This window comes from Magnolia sinica, chromosome 2 (genome assembly GCF_029962835.1).
Source record: "Magnolia sinica isolate HGM2019 chromosome 2, MsV1, whole genome shotgun sequence".
Taxonomy (NCBI): domain Eukaryota; kingdom Viridiplantae; phylum Streptophyta; class Magnoliopsida; order Magnoliales; family Magnoliaceae; genus Magnolia; species Magnolia sinica.
Window position 1 is genome coordinate 114,514,893 of NC_080574.1, and position 8,170 is coordinate 114,523,062.

The window sequence follows — 8,170 nt, forward strand, 5'->3', positions numbered from 1 at the left end:
TTTTTACGCCCATGGCACATCATGGAATGGCGCATCTGACCGATGGGGTAGATGTTCGACACACATCACGGTGAGGTCCAAACAGCTCGACCTGATGGGAAGTTCCCATGAGGTCGACCTCATAATACCATTATATATATATCCTTTGGTCCCCTTTGTTCTTGTTTCTCTTTCTTCTTCTTGCGAAAACCCTATTTCTTACCACTAATCGCTATAGCCCTAAAGAAATCAATCTTATAATATTCTAGCGCCTTCAACTTTCTCTCATTTTGGCTTTATTGGAGCCACTTCGCCCTTCGCTTCTTCAGAGGTGACATTTTCATCTAAATTTGAATATCATAATTCTAATATGTTCCTTGGTCCTGCCTTTCATTTAACATTTACTCTAGATTTATCTGATATTACTCCATTTTGTTCAGCCAATAAACAAGAAACTTTCCTAATCAACCTTGAATCTTTCAACTGGATGTACTGGGAGCCCAGCAAAGCTTTTCAATTATGGCCAAATCCTTCTAAAGAATGGATGATTTGGTACAAATGTGTCAAGGCCCAATATTCCTCCGTACGAATTAAAACCAGGATTGCCAAATGCATTTGCCTGCCTGCCTACAAGATTATGCCTAAGCCAGCCTTTATTCTCGCGATAGCTAGTTTCTAGAGTCGTTCGACTGACTCGTTTCATTTTCAATGTACCCCCATCAATCCAACCATAATGGATGTAATGCCCAGACATCCCTTCTTCCGCTAGGATTTCTATCCAAGATGCTTTATCGGCATGTCTACATTCAACCATTCATGCTCCTATATATCATATGGTACATTCTTAGCCCAGAAGCGTAAGACCGAGGGAGAAATTACACATCAGGAGCATTGTGCTTTCCTATTGATGCGGGTTTATTAGTATCTGTTTTGTATCAAAGCAGAACAAATAACAAAAGTGTATCTTGGTTTGGGCATCGTTTTATCGTCTACTCAAATAATAAACGACTTGTTCACATATTGTCATTCTCCTATGCTAGTAATACTCCAATCAATTCTTTAATTTTTGATACATATAGCTGAAGCGATCTATCTTTGTGCGCCGAGAACAAGACTGGCGACCTTGTTAGATATTTTTTTATCCTATCGAAAGCCTGTTGATGACACTCTTCCCAAACAAACGTCTCTCATGTTTTTTAGCTGATCGACCAGATAAATCTAGCCTTCAACGATCACTCTACCTCTTCCTTTACTTTGGTTGTGACCTCCATTGTCATTATCTTCGAAGGTTGCTTGATCGGTCGATATTGTTAGTCAGTGCTCAACCAACTTTCAATCTAATCCAGGCATTTCATGATAGTCCCAAACAAAGCAATCTTTATACTCTCGAAGTAGTCGACCATTAACTCATGTTCCTTGAGTGGTAAACATTCGCTAACATATGTCGGTAGAGTATATATGTATGTTCCCAAATTAACTTCTACATGAGGGTCATGCACATCCACTTTCAAATCATCTAATCTCACAAGTGAAGCCTCTAATTCTTCAAAATGTATGCCATCTTTGGCAATTTCATCATGTTCTAGTAAACATTCAACTATATTGATGAAAACAACCATTGTATAACTCACGCTTTTCCTAAGCTTGATTTAGCTTAGGAAACAATGTATGATTACCCTAGCCAATACACGATGAGTGCTTTCAACACGACTAATTCTCTATTGGAAACTAAGCTAATATCCTTCACTTTAATCAATGAGTTTTTTTATACTGAAATTCTCGTTGGTTGGCCAAGTCAATCTTGACTGGTGAAGAACATTGGTCCGACTACATTTTTGAAAAAATACACTTTGGTTGTATTAGATTTAGTGTGAAATGGTTTATTGTTGGCTACTACCACTTTAACCTATCCATTGTTCCAAAAAATAAGAAATTGATGCAGAGATGATGGGATACAATTATTTGCATGAATCTAATCTCGCCCGAGGAGGGCATTATAAATTGCAGCTGATCATATAACGAAAAATGCCATCAATGTTTTCTTACTCTCGATCGTTAATTCGATCGACAAAATCCCTTATGCATTTGTTACGCCACTTGTGAAATCTGTAACTGTTACTTTCATGGCAATCATATTAAAATAAGTTTTTCCTAATTTTCTTAACATGCTTTCTGGCAAGATATTGACAACTGCTCTATTATCCACCATTATGGGGGGAATAGGACAATCATTCATATGTGCCAATATAAATAATAGTTTGAGATCTCGTGACATTACAAGAGAGGATTGGTCGAATATTATCTTTCCTGCATGCGGCCATCTCCCTCGTGGCTAGAGTTGCTCCCACTTCTTCCACATCACCTCTAATATCGCATGGCTGGTCCGACATAGCCAATAAATTTAACGGAATGGTGATAACCATATCATAGATTACCTGCATTAGTGGTATTGTTCTAAATGTAATAGTGATCACCTCTTGCTCGTATGGTATTTCGGTATTTCTTGGATCCGTTGCCAGTTGAAAATTGGCAACATGTTTTAGTATTTTTGCATTTGCCAACATTTATTTGATTACTAAACCTTCCTCCAGAGAATCGGAATCGCTTAAAGCTCCCTCGAAGGTATTATTTTTTGTAACTTTGTCAGCCGGTTCTGGTTCATTCTGGCTGTCTTGTGTTCTTTCAGTCGTTGAACTTTCCAGATATTGCGAAAATTTGACATTTCCCTGAATAATTGTACAGTTGTTTCTGAAATTAGTGGCAGTCATTGTGAAGAAGAGAAATGTGTAAACTCTTCATTAGTTGGTACAAATTCATCAAAAAATGGCCTGTTACAGGAAGTCTTCCCATCCAATAAAGATCCCACAACCTGATGCTGATTTCACCAACGGGAGACGGAAAGATTTAGTCATTGGACACCAGTATTTGAGAAAACCCTTGAAGACCATAGCGTCCTTGAGAAAGTACTCCAAAGTAACCTCGATGATGTTGTAGAGGCTAATTTCAATCAATACATCAGCATGCTTCTTTAATATCACATTTGCCCAAGTCTCCCAATCAGTTTCATGACCTTCTTTAGGAGGTCTTTTAATGTCCCCCATTATGATCACATTCTGAATTGAGCTAACTAAGAAAGGTATATGATCGAAGAAATCGATGGTCGAAGGGATGAGTTCCTTAAAGATGGCAGGGCATTTTGTTATAATCTTCACCCTTTTTCTAGCATGTTTCTCAGCAGAAGAGAAATGGGGTTCTATAGGTTCAGAATGTTAAGAGAGTGTCACTTACTCTTGAGAAGAGTTGAGGTTTCTCTTAGTTCTGGCCATTTGAGATTATGATTGCGAGAGAGGACTGGTCAAATATTATCTTTTCTGCACGTGACCGTCTCCCCTGTGGCTAAAGTTGCTCCCGCTTCTTTCACATCACCTCTGATATCGTATGGCTGGTCCGACTTAGCCAATAAATTTAACGAAATGGTGAAATCCATATCACAAATTACCTACATTGGTGGTAATGTTCTAAATGTAATAGTGATCGCCTCTTGCCCGTTTGGTATTTTGGTATTTCTTGGATCCATTGCCATTTGAAAATTGGCATCATGTTTTAGTATTTTTGCATTTGCCAACATTTATTTAATTACTAAACCTTCCTCCAGAGAATCGGGATCGCTTAAAGCTCCCTCGGAGGTATTATTTTTTGTAACTTTGTGAGCCGGTTCTGGTTCATTTTGGTTGTCTTGTGTTCTTTCAGTCGTTAAACTTTCCAAATATCGTGAAACTTTGACATTTCCCTAAATAATTGTATAGTTGTTTCTGAAATTAGTGGCAGTCGTTGCGAAGAAGAGAAATGTGCAAACTCTTCATTAGTTGGTACAAATTTGTCAAAAAATGGCTTGTTACAGGAAGCCCTGCCATCCGATAAAGATCCCACAACTTGATGTTGATTTCACCTAACGGAAGATGAAAAGAGTTAGTTATTGGACACCAGTATTTGAGAAAACCCTTAAAGACCATGAGTCCTTGCAAAAGTACTCCGAAGTAACCTCGATGATGTTGTAGAGGCCAATTTCAATCAATACACCAGCATGCTTCTTTAATATCACATTTGCCCAAGTCTCCCAATCAGTTTCACGACCTTCTTTAGAAGGTCTTTTAATGTCCCCCATTATGATCACATTCTGAATTGGGCTAACCAAGAAAGGTATACGATCAGAGAAATCAATGGTCAGAGGGATGGGTTCCTTGAAGAAGGCAGGGCATTTTGTTGTAATCTTCACCCTTTTTCTAGTGCGATTCTTAGCAGGAGATAAATGGGGTTCTGTAGGTTTGGAATGTTGAGAGTGCGTCAATTACTGTTGAGAAGAGTTGAGGTTTCTCTTAGTTCTGACAATTTGAGATTATGATGGAACTTTGGCAGAGTGACGGTGCAAAGGGAGCTTTTCGTCGAGACAAAGAATATTGCATGCACGCAATAAGATAATGATGTGTGCTCGCGCAAAAGGAGTCTGTTCCGCGATCGCGCAATAAGGAAGCAAAGTTCTGGAGAAAGAGATAATGCAAAATGATTAGGCTGGATGAGAAGTTTTGCTTTTATAAGAAAGTGGGACCCGATTGAGTATTGCGTGGACCTAATCGCACAATATTGATTACACGGTTGCGCAATGAGCAAAAAGAGGGCTTTTAAAGAAAACTAGAGTCGATCCTTGATTAATTCTATGACAAATCAAAGGAGGATCGAGGGGGCATATGTTGAAGTACAAAAATTAATTAATTTATATAAAAAGAATTCATTGCACGATAACACTATGAAGTTAAAAAAAAAAAGACAAATTGGTGTTTCGTGACAACATGATAGAGAAGAACTGTACGACCGTGCAATGAGCAGAGATGGCCCGAAGAATTAGTTTTGAGACAGACTGTAATGTCTCGAAAAAATCCGTACAAGGTCCCAAGTACCACCTCAGGCAGAAATCACCTAGGACCAAAACCTTTAGAAATTAGGTTAATATTAGCAAGTGCTAAACTAGAGTACTTATGAAATTAGCACTAATCACTTTAAATATGATCAACAAGACTCGAAACGTGCAGAATCATTGATGCTACATTACCCTGAAATCTAGAATCCATCCCTAAACCCGATTGCTCTGGGGAGCACACCGAAACTCCATATCCGACCTGGACCGTACGTCGAAAGTTCGATAACCGCAAAACTATACGGCTATGACTGCATTACTAGACTTGACAACTCTCTTGAAAATCAAGTCTTAATTGTGTCTACAAATGCACAACTTGAGCCCAGAGTAAAGTGTGTGAGAAACGTGAATATCTTTAGAAATAAAATTTGAATTTAAGTAAAATGAGTCGTGTCGCTTACGGGCCAAATATAAGGATTCAGACCATCAGAATCTAACCCAAATACACCCTCGAATCAGGAAAATTTTTTCATACATGGCAATGTATTTGTGGCCCTGATCAAGTGACGGTGATCGTTGAACTAAAACTGGTCTTCCACGGTCGATCTATAAACCCGATAGGAGCGAAAACTCAGCCTGACCTAGATCCAATGTCAGGGAGCTTAAGTCCGACCGCACGTAGAAAATGGGGCTTTAGAAGTGCTCTGTTGGATCGGAACAGCCGATCTTTGGACATAACCTAAGTATACCATGGCCCTGGGGCCATTCCCATCGGTTCTGGGCCTATATAAGGGCCTTAAACACTCTTTCTCATATTTCATACGAATTTTAAACCCTAAGAAAGAGAGGAGAGGAAAAGGAAGAGAGAAAGAGAGAGAGAGAGAGAGAGAGAGAGAGAGTTGGAGATTCATCCTGGGATTTGATCCCGTTACTCCACGCACTTAGCCACCCTATCTGTATCACAAATCCGGCGTTTCCGACAACGTATTTAGGTAAGAAAACCTAACCCTAATCTGTTTTAGGGTTTCAGGTAGTGTTAGTTATGAAATTGCTAACCTAATTCATGTTATAGGTTGCCAATCCGCTGTTGACAAAGACTGAGTGTCTAAAACAAATCTATTACGTGTTTACCGGCGTAAGGTACGGACTATAAACGTTTAGGTTATGGTTTTTAAGGCTTTCAATGTCAGTTAATGATTTATGACTGACTTGATTGCTATCATATGCTTAAATATGATGTTTCCCGAGCTTTACACATATATATAAATTATGTTGGATATAGTGTATTCCATGTGTTTGTTGATGTGATTGAATGAATATGGAATTTGGATCTATGCTTGCCATGATTATTAACCACGAATATATGCTCATTGTGTATGTGGCAACTCCTTTGTAAAAGGGCTTACCAGGATATATGTTATAACTAGTCTACTACATGTATGTTAAAGTGTGTAGTCTATGTGTTTGTTGAAATGTCTGAATGGATATGGAATTATGATTTGTGTCAGCCATGTCTATGGAATGCAAATACATGAATTGTTATGTGCGTGACAACTCCTTGTTTCGAGGATTTGTCCACATATATGTTATAATCAATATATGTTGTGTATGTTGATATGTGTAGTACAAGTGTGTGACATAATGACTGTATGTGAAGTAGTTAGATGAATTGTACTTAATAGAGTTGTTGGGATAGGATTCCCAACTACCGTAGTTATATGCATAAATTCTTTCAAGTTGGTGTAATCTAAATAGCGTGGTTTGTGTAGAATACGTATATGTAGAATGGCATGTTATGTGTTTCATTATACATTCATATGCTTTCCATGTTTGCATTGATTGTTAAATGCTGTATGATTGTCATGTGTACATATTTCTCATATCCGAATGTGTTTAGGACTATAGTATAGTCCAGGCAATCGGTAACAGGTCCTGTTTTGGTGGCTAAGGCTGTTTTGCCACGCAGGACGTGTTCGATGAATTCGAGCCGTACTTTGGTTGTCGACAATAGTTAGGCCACACAGAGTGCTTACACACTTCATGTCGATTAACTGGAGGTGCGTTCGTACCAGTCGAGCTCATCATGTAACCCGATTAACCCGATGTATGTTCACCATGTATGGACGCTACTGCTTGAACCTAAGGTACCAACTTACCACTGAAAATCTCGTTAACCTTGATACCTTGACCACTAAGACTCATGAGCCGGACATGGTGGTATGAGACACCGTGATCGGGCTGTCGGCCTACGCTGGGGTGACGAGCCTCCTCGTAGTGTACAATAAGCAACACAGCCTCGTGAGCCGAATACGGTGGTATGGGACACTGTATTCGAGCTGTCGGCCTACACTGATAAGGCGATGAGCCCTTTGTAGTGACCTCGAGCATACTCTAAGACCGCGTAGAGGCTACGAGCCTTTACGTAGCAATAAGAGTACATACTAGGCCTACACTGATAAGGTGACGAGCCCTTTATAGTGACCTAGAACCATCACATTGTATGAGATTTACTAGGACTGACGACCGTAGAAGGGATCAACTTTTGGAAATTGATATAAGGGAGGTACCTTAGCTTCTCCAATCTTGCTATATGAAAAGGGTTTAATAAGAAACTCGGTAATCATGTTCATGCACCGTATTACGTGTGAGTTTGGTGTAACAGGTCAAGCACTGAAGAAGGGTTACATGCCGCAATCGTGAGATGAAGTCGCTGAGGGAGAGTAGGCGAGGGCATGCATCATTATTTCATATCATTCTTGCATTAATTAGAGTATTTAGGGATGTTTGATTGTATTGCTTTATCATTACTGCTTGACTGGATTGATAACATGTTAACCTTTACTTTAGAGTTCTACTGAGTTGATCACTCACTCCCACGTTACGGGATGGTGTTGTACACACCAACCAGACTCTGTCTTAATTGCAGGTGGTGGCGATGCCTACGAGGTGGAGCCAGACTTTTATGATGATGAGGAGGGTTTCTCCTATATGCAGCTATGAGGCGAGTCTATGTAGACCGTGTTCTGATCGACGGGGCTTACAGGAATGTTGACTAGATATCATTACACTCATTATATTTATATTTTGGAGCACACATGTATATTCATTTTGTACATTTTGGGGGTATACATGTACATGTTTAACCTAGTAACCTGATCATACTTCGGAGACTTACTACAGTCCATATATCTTATACATCTAATACGGTCTCCCGCTTGCAAAATTAACTTGTCTCTGGAGTATGATATGCTGTTTTGGTATAATCTCATTCATGTTTAA